Below are 15,489 nucleotides of genomic sequence, written 5' to 3'. Positions count from 1 at the left end.
AGATAGGTTAGCACTATGTGCCCAACCTTGTCTCAAACATATGTTCTAAAGTGATACTCTTGTCTTAGCCTCCCCAGTAGATGGGACTACATGAATATGCTGCCACACCTCTCTGAAATACATATATATATATATATATATATATATATATATATATATATATATATAATAGTTAAATTCCATATTCCCCAAACCAGTTACAAAACAGTCAACATTTATCTTGTGCTAGCTGAATGTAAGACATGAACACAACTCTCACACATCTGAAGTCTGAACAAAGAACAGGAGGAAAAGCTCACTGAGCCTCCTAAGCATCATCTCAGGGGATTTTGCCACAAGGAGTCTGTAGCCAAAGGAACAGCCACAGCAAAGGATCATAGACAGCAAGGGACACTATGAAGATAAAACCTTGGAATGTCAGGGAAGTAATGGAGATTCAGCCTCTGGGGGAACACCATCAACACCACAGCCCAAGCAGAACCTCTCTGTTGGGGTGCTCAGGACCTCCTCCAAAAAAGATGGATTGTGAAGAGGTATAGGGAGCCCATCAGACTCACTTGGCATAGAGCAGATGGTCATGGACTCATCTCCATACATAAACATGAAGTATGGAAAGAGAGTTCCAGAGAAGGAAGTTGGAGGGAAAGAGAAAATGTGAGAACCATCAATCATGTTATAGAAGGAGACACCCCCTTCACTGTAGTCCAGGAAAACCCCCACTCAGCAAAGATCCTGCCTAGGAGATTACAAAAACATAGGACCAGTCCAGGCAAAATATATATTGTTAAACTTCCCCATGACCCAAACCCTCTATCTGGTACTTCCTTGTGCCAGCCTGTTCTGCTCACATCTTTCCTACAGACTCCCAGAGTCCACTTGCTTAAGAATTCATTCTCTATCTCCACTTCCCAGTACCATCTACCTGGTGTGATGCCCTCAAGATGCAACACACTGCATTTTTCATCACGGTACACACAGGGGTCCTTCCAGGTCAGGCATGTCTTTTCATAACAAACAGAAAGCCTGTGGTGAGCAGAGTCTGGATCCAGTGTGACAGGCCCTGTTGAGAGAGTTATGAATCATGCAAGGTCCTCACATGCCCAAAGACAAAGCACAAAGCCACCCACCACCTCAGAGCCACATCACTGCCTGAGCTGAGGAGGGCATAAGCCTCCTGAGATATGAGTCTTATAACTCAAGCCCACATCCTCTACCAGGAGGAGCCAGAGGCTTATTTGGGGGTTAGAATTGTGACAGGTCCCATGAGAACCAGTACCAGTGTTGTGACCATCCCTTCTACCACAGCAACACCATTGGTGATGCCAGCACCTGAATCACCACAGAGAATTTAAGGAGAATCCAGAAGCCACGAGGGCAAAAGGAGGAACATCTAGAAGCACACAGTCACTCACAGGCTTGGAACCGTTCCTTCTGCCAATCTACAAGAGAACACAGATCTCATATCAGGGATTTGCAGAGACCTTACATATCAGGGTCAGCACCCAGTCTTCTGAAACAGCAATGTGGGAGGAAGAAGGCAAAATCTGTATGAAAACATTCAGCTGCTGTATTTATTTATTACACACAAACATATACATACCCACCCACACACACATACATACACACACACACACAACTCACATATCCTGCTGCAGCCTTCCATGAATACTAAGCCAAAAAGCTTAACACCCCAGGAATAAAATGCTGGATGTCAATCTGAAAGGTCACTGTTCACATTTATAATATGTTCTCAAGACACAGACACACAACCATCCTAACAACTAGGTTATCTTGTGATACAATTGAGGTTATCAAAATTTCTAAGACCTCCATTTACTTATAAAGAACTGACTATGCTGAACTTGTAAGGTTAGTTCTAAGCCATGAGTAGAGAATTACATCTAGCTTAGCTGAATTTGGAGGATGACAATAAATCATGAGTGTAGGGAACTCTGAGAAATCTTACCCATTTAGGTGGCAGTGGAGAGGGGTTTAAGATGGAAGAAAAAGAAGTTCAAAACAAGAAACAAACATATCCAGTGAGAGGTCAACACTAGTGACTTTTCTTCCACTTCTCACAGACCAATAGGAGAAAAACATCCATACAGATATGGGGGAACCCAAAAATATTGGACCTAATCATTTGCCTACCATAAGAATTGCCTGAAGAGTTTTAAAGCTTCCAGCTATGATAGAACCCATACTCCTAAACTTCAGAATGTGTGAATATGCTAAATAAATGACTAGGCAACTTCACCAATGTGATTAAGATTCAGGTTCTTGAGTAAGGGGAGATTATTCTGGATTCTCTGGATCAATCCAAATGAATCACATGAACCCTTGTAAAACAGACCTTTCTTGGCTGTGTTGGAGAAGGATAGAATCACAGAAACAAGGTCAAAAACATGCTGTGCTGCTGGCTTTGAAGATGGAAGAACAGGCCCCCAAATGAGAGAATAGAGATGGCCTCTAGAAACCACACAAGATAACAGCCTCCAGAAAGAAACACAGCCTTGTCCACACCTTCTTGGACTTCTGACCTACACACATGTAAGATAATATATTTGTGTTGGTTTAAGTCACTAATTTTGTAGTAATTTGGCAGCAAATAGAAAACTAATATGCCTACATAAGTGACACACCCAACATGGAACAAAGTACTGGCAGAAAAATATGCTTTCACAAAACATGAAACTCCCTGTTTCCTGCACACAGGAAGCTGAGGACCCAGAAAATATAACATGCTCTGCTAGATAATGAAGAGACATATAGGTGTCCAGTGAGTCAGTGAACCATAAAAGGTCTGAAGGTCATAGGAAAAAGCCTAATGGCAACCAGGAATAAGTGACACAGACCTTGGACTTTACTTCAGGGTCAGGAGAAAGGAGACCAAGCAATGAGATGAGACCTGCCTTTTCTCAGGAGACACCAAACCAAGGGTCTTATTAACCAGTTCACACTAGCATCCCGATGATGAGGACCTGAAATAACTAAGAGAAAACACATGGTCCCTCTTCCCCCACTGTCCCAAGGCCAAATAAGTCTCCTCCAATTTCCATACTCCCTTTTGAGAAGAAGATAGGAAGGTCATTGACTAAAGCAAATTCTACATATGTCATACACTTCAAAATGTCTTCATTTGAAAAGCTTTTGCCTCTAACAGGGCAGAGGTCCCAAAGCCTCAGGAACAAGATTAGAATGATGAAAATAATAAATGAACAAGATCTTTTCTTTCTTAAATATTTGTGTTTAAATTTGTGCCCTCCATGTCCACTAACCCAGGTTCAATCACATACATTGCTATTTCCATCTTTGTTGAGTTGCTTGATAGAAACTAGATAATACTAAATGGCTGAGAAGACTCAAATGATTTTTGGACAAAAGTAAATCTTGCTCATTTTTCACCAACACATTAGTTGGAATCCAATTATAATTTTATATATAATAACTGACTGAGATTATCAAAGGAGAAGCAAAGGGAGTTCAAGGAAGCAGACAGGGGAGACAAAAAGAAGGACTGAAAGAAAAAAAATTTGGAGACTTCCCAGTGTATCAAGTACTATGCTGTGTGCCTTATAATGCACTCTTCACATAATTCCCAAAGAAAATTTTAATTTATAACTCATTGTTACAATTTCATGAACAAGATGAGATCAGACATTTGTCCACCTCACACTATGGACCTGTCAATATGAAAGTGTGGATTCTAGAATAGCAATGGTGTTTATCCTTACAAAATATAGTAATGGTGTTTATATTACAAAATAAAAGAGTATCCAAGTTACACATGAAAATATATAGACATTAATTCAACAGGTAATTGGGAGATGGTTAAAAAAAGACTATTTGATCCTTTTTTTAATGAACATGTCCCCAGAAAAAATCATTAAGATTCTCAGAGTGTTCCTCATACATCTGATCCCAAAGCCTCCTTGATGCCATGGCTCACCCTTCTCTGTCTCTCACAGTCTATATCCCTGATGTAAAAAAGATACAACCAAAGAAGAAAGGGCATACTAGACAAATTCAGATGGCACAGGTCCTAAACTCACCTCCAGAGCTGAAGAGTCTTCTGGATAATCTTTCATTGCATTGGAAACTGCCTTAGCATATGACTGTCATAACTGCTCTGGAAGGTTGAAGTGGTCTCATTATTGCAGGAAAACTCAATGAGATAATCACTTGGAAACAGCTTAATGGAATTCACACACACACACATGCTCACACACACACACACACACACACACACACAAACACACAATGTATTCACTGAAATCTCTCAAAGATATGTCAAGGAGTTGGTTATATTTCATGCACAAAATTAACCTGCAAATCCTCTTCACACTCAATTCAAACCACCTAGGATGTGATTTTCCATCTCTCACTGCTTCAACACACCTAAAATTTCTACATGAATCTTGAGCACTCTACTTTCCTTCTCACCTCCTCACTCTTCCCACATCATCTTTTCTTCTCTCATTTGTTCCATATCCTTTCTCAGATAAACAATTTTAACATCTCCAGATTCTTCCTTTTATGATTTTCATAAATATATATATATATATATATATATATATATATATATATAGTATAATACATATAAATACATTATATATTTATATATCATATATTATATATTATATATTATATTGTATATAATATATAACAAATATATAATAAAATAAAGGTGTGTGTGTGTGTGTGTATATATATATATATACATATATATATATATATATATATATATATATATGTATATATATATATATATATATCTCCAAGAACAAGCCCAACAAGCAAAGCAAAATTCTATTAAAAGCAGAGAAATTTTTGTGAACATTATTAATTTCATTTTGTTCCTATAACAGAAACACAAACACAGAACATTGCATATACTTTCAAGTGGTTCCAGACCCCCTAAGCATCCTGGACACCAAACTCAGAACACCAAAAACTAATTTCTCAACAATTAAGGTCTTAGAAGAAACCCAGCTAGGACAGCAAGTCAGAGCATGAGGTTGCTGAGAGGAGACCAATATCCAAAGGATCAGGAAGAAAGAAGAAAACCAAACCTGGACCTAAACAGTATGAATCTGGGGTAAAGAGAATAAGAACCCAGTCCCCACAGTAGAAAGATGTAAGTCCTAAGCTGTCAAATATGATTTCTGAAATTTTAAGGAGACCAGCAATTCCTATCCACAGTTCCAACCCTGTGGTGAGCCGTTTCTGCGGACTGTGGTCGCCATTACAAGATGGCGCTGGCTCCGCTGTGGTCTGTAACAAACAACTCCTTATTTGGGAGAGTTGGCGCATGGTTTTTTAACACCCTATGAGAAAGCTCCACGTGGCAGCTTCGCATTGGGGCTTGAGATGCTTTATTAAGGCTGGGAGAGGCATCCGGGAGAGAGAAGAAGAAATATCAAGGACCTGAATAAACGGCTGAAAGAAGATTCCTGTTGTTGCGTCTTCCTTGCGGGCAAGGGGGTCGCGACACAACCCTGCTCCATTCAGGCTCTCCTCACAACTGAACTCTCCCGTGTCAGTGCACCAACAACAAATACCAGTTGAACTTGATGTTTTCAAGATCTGCAACTAATACTAGCCTGCAGTAGATGGTGGGCCTAGAATATGTTCATTCCTCAGCTCCAGAACATGAAAAACTAAAATCAAAATTAAAAAAGACATTTTGGAAATTACCAAAAATGAAGAATTATTTATGACTGAGGTTGTGGCTCAGAGGTAGAGTGTTCACCTAGCATATGAGAGGCACTGGGTTTGAACCTCAGCACCACATAAAAATAAAATTAAGATATTGTGCCTACCTAAAAGTTAAAAAATAAAATAAATAAATGAAGCATGATTAAAATACAGAAATGTGAGATGAGTTCTGTGGTCCAAACCCAAGGAGAAGTCCCTGTGATCTTCCAGTGCAAGTTATAATCATTTTTCTCTCCTTTTAGAAGAATTTAGTTTGGAGACGGGGCAGATTGATGTGTGATGATTATGACAGAAAAAAACAAGAGAAGTTAAAAGTGTTAACTGGGAGGGGTGGGAAACAAATTAGAGAAGAGAGAGCAGGACAACCTCATCCCATCCTGGGTGGAGGCCACTGACACAGAAGGACAGAGAAGGAGTCTGGAGGAGGGAAGGCCAAGGAAACACCAGAGTCACTTACCTGCACATGGGGGGCCTTCCTCCAGGCTGAAAGGGAACACACAGTGGTGAGACCACAGCTAAAACAAGCCTGCTCAGCATGAATGTACCTGCCCTGGCCTCTGCTCCATTCTAAAGATGAGACTACCCACAGGAGGAGAGAGCCAGAAAGGAGATGGCCTCTTGTTGTATGCAGGGACCCTAGAGTATTGTGGGAAATCCCCTGGACCACAGATCAAGATAACTGCTTTACAGGCCAACTTCTACCACGGTCCCACTGATTTCTCTCTGTCAGAAAACCATCTTCCTGAAAACTCATAAAAGTCCATATTCTATTTGTCTTTATTCAGTTTTGCTACTAAGGGTAAAAGTTCTACTATGTGTGTAAATATTTGAGAGGATAAAATATAAATTACTCAACAATTGTCAGAGATATTATTATATCCAGACTTTCTCTGGCAAAGATATATTTGGGAAAGCGGTGAGAATGTAGCCCGTGGTAGAGGGCTTGCCTAGCATGCAGGAGGCACCAGATTCACAGCTCATTAGCAAAAAATAAAAAAATAAAAATGAAAAAACATTTGGGAAATTACCAAAAATGAAGAATGATTTAAATGTAAGGTGAGTTCTTCCATAAAAACACCCAACTTTGGGGGCTGGGATTGTGGCTCAGTGGTTCAGCATTCACCTCACACATGCAGGGCCCTGGGTTCGATCATCAGTACCACATAAAAATAAATAAATAAAATAAAAGTATTATGTCCAATTACAACTAAAAAATAAAAATAAATTTTAAAAACCCAACTTTTCACAGGTGAAATTTTTCTAGAGAATAAGAACCACTATTTCAAGAAGTTCTTGGTTCACTCCACCACATGCTCACTTGTAGTGAGCAGCCTACTTGGATTAGCACCTTTGGGAGCTGCAGAAAACATAATTTCACAATGGTGATTTGTTGGGAGTAGAACAGAAGGTCACACTCCTAAACTTAATGACTCCGTTTACTTATACAGATCATTTAACGAACTTTTAGTATTTGCCTTTAAGCTTCTAAGTGCAAACCAACGGCTAGATGCACTGAAAGCTAAAAATTCATATTCTCACATGAGACCCACACAGGTGATGGTAATGTGGTTCCCATCAGTGGAATATGCTGGCTGCAAAATGAAACCTAAGAAAAATAAAATGTCGAAAAAAACCACAGGACACAGAAAATATTTTTAGAAAGCAGGGGTGGGACAGGGTAGTCAATTATACAGATCGAGCTTCTATTCTAAACCTGCAAAATGGAGCCCACGCTTGCTTTTTTTATATCAGGGAATATCAAAGGCCTTCCATAGAATGTCCTTCATCAAAAAAAGTTATAGGTGGGCTGTCCAGTTCCCAAAGGGTTACACCCACCTCCACAGCTACTATGAGGTTATCTAGTAGGTTGTGGATAAAGGTTATATGTCTTGGGAAATCTATTGCATGGGAGAGTGACAGATAGTTACCAAGGTTAATCCTAGAGACTTCCTGGCTGCCCAAACTAAAGAAGACCCTCAAATAATTCATGGATGGCATCCCGCACAATATAACGTGGGCAAGCCAAGGTTGGAATGAGATGCAGAATACATGACAAACAAGGGGCCACCATCATACCCAAGTTTCCAAGCTCTAGGTAGGAAATAGCAGCCAAGATCTAGGAAAGCTCAGGGAGCAGAGTTCTGGCTTCCACTAGCTTCCAATTAGCTTCCCATGGATGGGGACCCACATGTCTGTGCCTAGATAGAAAGGAGAAGGGACACCAGGTAGGATAAGGAAACAAGAGATACCTGGAGAGTCACGTACAAGACAGATAAGCAGCTTTACTCTGATCTGAAAAAAAAAAACACAAGAAATAGGGGAGCTAAGAACTAGAATGTCTGCTAACAAAGAAACATACAAAATTCAGGCAGGAAAGCAGAATTTGCTGAGATCTGCCTAGAGTTCATCTGAAAGAAAATGAAAAACAGCATGAACGCCCATCCCCAAGAAAAGGAAAGACTGTGTGCCTGAAAAAACCCAGAAAAACATTTCTGTTTATTGAATTTCTATCTACAAACCCACCCAACCCCACTGACTCTAGCTGTCCTCTTTGATCTCCTCAGTCACCTTCTCTAGGCCCAGGACCCTGGATCTCCCTAGAGAGCTGGACCCCAGACTCTGGCCCCTGTCAGCTGTCCCACTCACCACCAGGTCTGCACTTGCCCTGTGGGGTCTTACCAATGGCCTTCAGCACCTCTTGCTTTGCCTGCTGTTTCTCTGCCTTAAGCTGCCATAGGTGCTCCTTTTCCTGCCTCACCTGCATCCTTCTGGAATGTTCTTTTCTGATAAAATAGCTAGGTCCCAAGAGTAGGAGCCCCAGCATGGTCAGGACCACAGCAAATGCTGGCTTCCAGGGAGAAGCCTGAGGTAAGAAGGGCTCTGTGGCCCAGGCAGACAGAGGTCAGGGGCACACCCAGGAGAGCCAGCACACTCAGAGAGGCCAGCCCCTCCCCACAGCTCTGCTGGGAGTGGGAAACAGCACTGACCTGGGATGTAAATAGCCATGGCCTTCTCCTGGTCCAGGACAGGGTTGAGGACAGAGCAGGTCACACTCCCCACAGAACTGTCTCTTACCACCAGAGTGGCCTCCACACTAAACAGCTGCTCACTGTCTTGGTGTGGGCCTCAGAAAGCGCTGGGAACTTGTTTCCACTGAGGTCTCTCCACTGCACCTGGGGCTTTGGGAACCATCCTGAGGCTCTGCATACCACACGCACTCCATCCTCTTCTGGCCCTTCTTTGTGCACTTGGGGGTCAGAGCCCAGCCCTGGAAGGAAGGAAGCTGTGAAGCCCCAAGAGGCCTCCTTGGGTCCTGAGACCCCAGAGTTGCCTATGAGTACACAACTTCAGGGGGAAGGTTTTCCATGTAAATTCTGGGGGTTCTATCAGAAGGGTCACCTATCAGAGGGAATTAAAGGAAGGAGCATGACCCACACAGGGCAGTGGGCTCTTCTAGCAAACTGTGGGGCCAGAGGCAACACAAAGAATTTGGTCCCAAGGCTCCCTCCATGAATCTCAGTCTTCTCACCTCACACACTGTCCTGGGACATCTGCCTCTCTGTGTATATCACTTCCAAAACTGTATTGCATGACTACTTAGTTTCCTGAATTCTCTTCCCCTACACCCATGTTCCCATGAGTTATCTTTACCAGGTTTCCTCACAAACATTTCAAACTCAAAACTCCAAAACTGGCTTCATAATTTGGACCACTTGTGATAAAATTATTATTAAAATATCCCAATTCTTCACCCTTATTTATAGCCAGTTTTTCCACTTCCACTTTTTACTACCTTTACCTTTTGCCTCTGGGACCAGTCATGGGATTCAAATTGGCAATGAAAATTTAGCTAATGTGACTCCAGAGGTTTGAAAAGTACTTGAACCTTGCCATTTCCACAGGAGGACAATCCTGGGCTACCCAGTGGAGGATGGACTCATGTGACATTGCCTGGTCCACCTGCTTCAGCTGCCCTAGTTCAGTCAAATGACCACCTGAAACATGAGCACACACAACCAAGGTACACCTGGTGAATGTTCTGCTGACTTCAGAACAAATGAAAATTAAAAGTGAAAATCTCAATTGTCCCTGTTGAATAAAAGAAGATTGTTCTCTTTTTCTTCTAGCATTTGCTTTGAGAAACTGCAATAACACAATGGCACTTTTTCCTCTTTTGAAATGTTGAGACATGATTTTGAAAACTGGGTAAGATTTTTCCAGCTTTGTAGCTCAGGAATTTCTTTCTCAAGGATCTGGGAATTATTTATTTGAAATGTAAATATCAGGGAAGATACCAACCCTTGGCCCCTTTTCTGTGTAAAGGTAGGAGTCAAACTTATATGGGCATCTTGTTCCAAGTTGTAAAACCACCTCATGTCATAAAGCTGGAGGAGCTTATTCTTCTTCCAGATAAAGCCTGTTATATGATTCATATGGTCTCCCAAACTATCAGGTAAATTTAGAATGATATATGCAGAACAAATTGCTTTGAGACCTCTTAGTAGAGAATTACTTATTGTTCATCTTGAAAACAAGTATACAGGCTATAGAAAGAAAGAAGAAATTCCTTTCTGGTCATGTAATTCCTTAGGAGATCATGCATGATATGTATCATTCTGGTTTGATGCTTATTAATTATTTAAAGTATTTTCTCCTAGTATGGGAGATTTTGTTTTTAATTATATTTCTGATACATAACCAAGTATGCAAAACTAAACCCAGGTGATTATTAGCCAAGATCAGCCCCAATTAGTTGAATTTGGTTAGTGCCTAAATTAAATACATTTTTATTGCCAAACATACCTGAAATAGTGGCTGCTTGTTACACAGCAATATTACAGCAGTAGAAGTGTCACATAATTATCAATAGTCCTGCCATGAAACAACAAATGTTTTAAATAAAATTCTGGAAGTCTCTCAAGTATTTTCTTCCCCCTCCAAATTTTGTGCACACAAGTCTATTCAGTTGAATCTGGTTTCTAAACCTGCCTGACCCCTCCTCCCCCAACCCACTTACATGCCTCAGGTCAAGCACTCATTCTCTCCACATCATAACTGCACTCCATGCCTCCTTCTTGCTCACCTCCCATCCATCCATTCACAACTGCCAACATGAGCATTCCCAGCATGGCTCTGTTTAGGATTTCCCCTACTCTGCATCCAAACTCCATAACACAGCACACAAAGCCTTTACTGACCTGGTAACTGCCTTCCTCTCCAACACTTCTCCCCAAACTACACCACCTGAGACCTTCAGGGCCCATACACTCAACCCTAAGAACTATCTGGTTAAGTGCAAGTAGCCAAAATCACCATATTGTATGCCTTCTGCCTTTTTAACTTCCAACCCATCAACATCCAGGGCTTTTGTGCCAGCCCAGGTGTCCACTCCTAATGACTTCATCCTGACACCTGTCAGTGGTGTTAGTACAGGACCATCTCTTTATTCCAGCATTGCTACTTCTTACCATCCTCCCCCTCACTCCTCCTACCAACCATGATGGTTTCATTATACCCTGAATAATCAACAATATTTCTAACTCAAAGGTTTCATACCAGGCGCTCCCTCAGTGTTAAATTCTGGCCCACCCAGATAGCCCCCTGGCTAAATACCTACTTCCTTTGAACCTTGCTCAGATTATCAGTAAGGCTCTGCCTTGGCCTCTATGTAACACTACAGCTTGTCCTAACTTACCAGCCCACATCCTGTTCCTCTTTTTGAATTCTACTTGGTCTTTTGTCTTAAGTACTTATCACCTTATCACATGTTGTACAGAATTATTTATTATAATTATTTTTCCTTTGTCTCTAGAATGTAAACTCACTGCTGGGGTCTATGCTATACTGATATATCTCTGGTGCACAGAACAAGTCCCCCCATATTTGAGATGCCCAATATACAGTGTTTGTATTGATCAATGAAAAATTAAATGAACCATTTTTTCCTCTATTTCACCTATTAAATGTGAGGCTAAATTAGATGGTCCCTGATATTCGCACCATACCCAGTACTCCCAAGGTCTCCAGAATAGATATCGATTAACTAACCTGCCACCTTTAGTTCCAAATCAGCCTTTTCAGAGAAGCCTCCATGTCTGAAAAAGCAGGTGTATGTTCCATTGTCAGAAATCTGGACCTTCTGGATGTGCACAGCAGCCTACCCCTGGGTGAGGAACTTGCTCACCAGTGAGGTCCACCCTCTATAATCAGCCATCTGCTCCTCAGTCTGTTCCTGTTGGTTCCAGTAGATGAACACTGCTTGTGAGAATGTGGTGCAGAACCACCTCAGTTCCATGTTCTCTGCATTGATGCCTGGGACTAGGGTGCAGGGTAGTATGGCATCCTTGCCCAGCACTGCCACAATGGGGCAATAAGGGCTAATAACCTGGAACTGCTCTGTGGACACAACATGGGAGAAAAACCTAGAGAGACACAGACCAAAAAACAGAGAACATATACCATCAGGTGGGAAGGCCAGGAAAGCTGGGGCAGGGGCCAGATGAGATGACCCCTGAGGTTTGATAGATTTGGAAGAGATCTTCTGACTATATGATATGGCCCAAAAATGATGCCAAAGACAATCCCTCACTGGCATCTGCTCCCGGTCCCAGTCCCTTCCATGAAGTAATCTCTAATTCAGTGGTTCTCAACCTTTCATGCACCTGAACCACTAGGATGCCTTATAGAGCACCCATCATTGGGCCCAATCCAGACCATCTCATTCACTAGATCTGGGGTGGACCAACGAATGTGCATTTACAAGGAGTTCCAAGGGTGCTCTGGGGAGCACACCTTGGGAACACCAGGCCTAAATTGCCCTGTCTCAGGTCAAATCTGAAAACAGACAAAGAGCACACCTATGGTGAGATCAGACTCTGGTCATTAAGCCACACCCAGGAAATTCCCCTCTTCCAATTCTAAATTTTTACTTCAGTATATATTTTTATCCTCCACTGAGGGAGGAGAGAAATACATATGCACTTTAAAACACAGATCAAATGCTACTTAATGCTGTGAAAATCCTGTTCTCAGTCATTCATGGAAACCCCCATCACTGCATGCTCAAGAAGCAAGTTCACATCACTCTCCACCCCCTTGGTGCTCTTGGACTTCTGAGGCTAACACATGACTCCTCTGCAGGATATGCTGCAACACCTCCAAAGAGCTATTCTCAAACCCTGTTCCTCTCCACTCTGGTCTCAGCCACCATTACATCTCAACTGGTGGATGACTAGGATTCCTGACCTCAGTGATCCTTTTAACAGGTGAGCTAATCCATGTTGCTGCTCTGCTCAAAGCCTCCACATGGCTCCTCACTTCTCCCCAGGCCTGAGAAGGTGGACACATTTCCCAAGACCTCTCTGAACTCACCTGCTGCTTCTCTCCCCATGGGCTCTAGTCCAGCCAACCCTGACCTCTGAGCTTCCTCACACCTCAGCACACTGCCAGCTCTGCACAGGCTCCTCCCCCTGCAGGAACCCTCCTTCCAAATGGTCCTACAGCTCACTCCTCCTTCTCCAGGGTTATGCTCCCAACTACACACCACCTCACTAAACCCTGCTGCCTGCCCACACCTGCCTTCCATGTCCCTGCCTGCCCACACTGTGCCCTGCTGCATTTCCCATTGTGGCCACCTCTTCCAACACATTTAGGCCTCTCTGCCTACTTGCAATTATTATCACTTTATCCTGCCAGAAGGTAAACTTTATGACAAGATTTCTGTCTGATTCTTTCATAGAATAGCACCTAGCAATGAACATTTCATTAATATTTCAGGAATAAAATGAATGAATGAATGCAATGCATGCATCACACACACAAGAAAAGGCAAGAAAACAAAAAATGAGGGAAAATATATTTTCAAATGTTTTTCTATCTTGCTTTTTAAAACCACAAAGGGAGACAGATGAGGACACTCACCTGTGGACAGCTGGACAAGGAGAAGCAGGGAAGTGAGGCAGCAGAGCAAGGAGCGACTGCAGTGCCCTTCCATATCTTTAGAGCTGGGGAGAGAGATGGGGATGAGGGCCAAGACCTGCAGGCAGGAGGCAGGTCCAGCCCAGAGCTCCAGCACCTCAGCATACAGAGCAGGGCTCAGGGCTGGACAGCAGGACCCTGCTGTAGCAAAGCATTTCCTATTGGTTCATCATACTAACAGGGTGCTGGGCCCCCCACAATGCTGACACTGACAAACAGCTGAGCCCAGGCTCCTTTCAGTTCTTCTGGGAAGACTGTGGTATCAGGAAACAATAGAATTACCTGGTAATAAACTGTTCCTTTCTTTCCCACCTCAACCACAGGGCAGCTCTACTTGGCCTTTCCTTTCCCCATACCTGGAGCTCTGTGGTGAAAGACATTCCTCTCTCTCTCTCTCTCTGTTATTTACCACTCATGACTCCCCCAGAAAGGAGGGCCCAGATTCAGGGTCCCTATCAGGAAGGACATTCACCTCCTGCTTCTCTCTTGTTCTTCCCTCTAATTATGCACAGGTTTGGCCTGGGCAGTGTCAGAGACACACACATCCTCAAGGAGGATGTAGTGCTCCTCACCGAAGCCCAGAACCCTGTCCTGCTTTTATTTTAGATATGGAGTTCACCTAAACCTGAACCTCAGCCCATTCCCTTCCGCATTTTTTTATCTTTTAGAGGTTAAAGAGCCCTAGTCAGAGAAAAGACCCCAAATCCTCTACTGTTTGGAAGGAGCAGGGAGAAGGCAGTCTGTGGTATAAGGAAAAATAAATTCTGGTATCATCTTCTAGGCTGCCCTCCAGGCTCAGCCACTGTCAAAATGAACTTCTTGGCCTCCGTTTCCTTATCTGTATGATGGGCATAGTTACAACATCTACATCCCAAGTTTGTAATGAAAATGATAAGAATTTATAATCACTACATGTAATTAGAACAGGGCCTAGGCCCAGAAAATATTACAGAAATATCATTAAAACAAATGAATAAAGGAAAAACCCTCATTAAGCTTCTCCTGGGTCTTCCTAGAACAAGACTGTCCCACATGCCCACCCCCACTGACTCTACCACTACCTCATCCTCAGCTTCTTCCTGCCACCAGATTCTCCCTGGTTTCCTCCTCTTAGGTCAGAGGTGTATTCAAAGCCAACTTACCTGCTTCTCTGTTCTCCCCCCATGAAAGGCTGTGACTTCCTGAAGTGTTTGAAACACAGCAGCTGGAGATAGATCAGAGTCACAAGGACCCCAGAAGGCCCCAAAGCTGCCCTCAGAATTTGCACCTGCCCCAAGCTGCTCTCAGAGCTCAATCCTCTGCTTCTGAGTCCAATGCTGGGGGCCCAAATTCCTTACTTCCTAGAGGCAGTTGGTTCCCAGGAAATGGGGAAAAACCAGAGCTGAACATAAGTTGCAGTGATCTCTGCAGAGTCTCTGACACTGGGGGCCCCACTAAGCCCTCCCACTCAGAGGAGCAACCCCTCTCTGGCTCCTTCCAATATCTAAAGTGAAAGCTTGCAAAATGATCCTGGGTAGATTGTGCCCTGCCCTCTGCACATCGCTCCCTTTACTGTGAAGAAGGCAGCAGAGCACAGCAGCAAGAAAGGGTGCCCAAAATTTTCCTGGAACACTGCAGAACAACCACACTTAGAGGTGAAATGCCACCACCACACCACACTGCCACCATGAATCACTGCCCTAAGGGCTGATTCCCCAAGGCCTAGAATTATAAGGGAAATCTTACAAAAAGAAGAAAACAAAATTATATTGAATTCCTACTGAGTATCAAGAACTATGCTACATAAATTTTACT

The 15,489-nt window shown here is 42.8% G+C and overlaps 2 pseudogenes across 2 annotated transcripts; both read right to left on the bottom strand.

Moving 5' to 3' along the window:
• Positions 1-417: 417 nt before the first annotated feature.
• LOC308649382 (butyrophilin subfamily 2 member A2-like) lies at positions 418-1,970 on the bottom strand (annotated as a pseudogene). Its single transcript has 3 exons — positions 1,967-1,970; positions 1,413-1,439; positions 418-1,060 (listed from the first exon to the last, which is right to left on the bottom strand). The product of its transcript is annotated as a butyrophilin subfamily 2 member A2-like (transcript).
• A 6,377-nt stretch (positions 1,971-8,347) lies between these two features.
• LOC308649381 (butyrophilin-like protein 1) lies at positions 8,348-14,548 on the bottom strand (annotated as a pseudogene). The gene is made up of 5 exons: positions 14,408-14,548; positions 13,639-13,725; positions 11,767-12,114; positions 8,706-8,986; positions 8,348-8,598 (listed from the first exon to the last, which is right to left on the bottom strand). The product of its transcript is annotated as a butyrophilin-like protein 1 (transcript).
• Between the last annotated feature and the right edge of the window lie 941 nt (positions 14,549-15,489).

The sequence above is a fragment of the Spermophilus citellus genome (genome assembly GCF_964194105.1).
Source record: "Spermophilus citellus genome assembly, chromosome: 5".
Lineage (NCBI taxonomy): Eukaryota > Metazoa > Chordata > Mammalia > Rodentia > Sciuridae > Spermophilus > Spermophilus citellus.
Note: the sequence above shows the minus strand (reverse complement) of the source record. Positions and strands in the feature narration are given on the sequence as shown.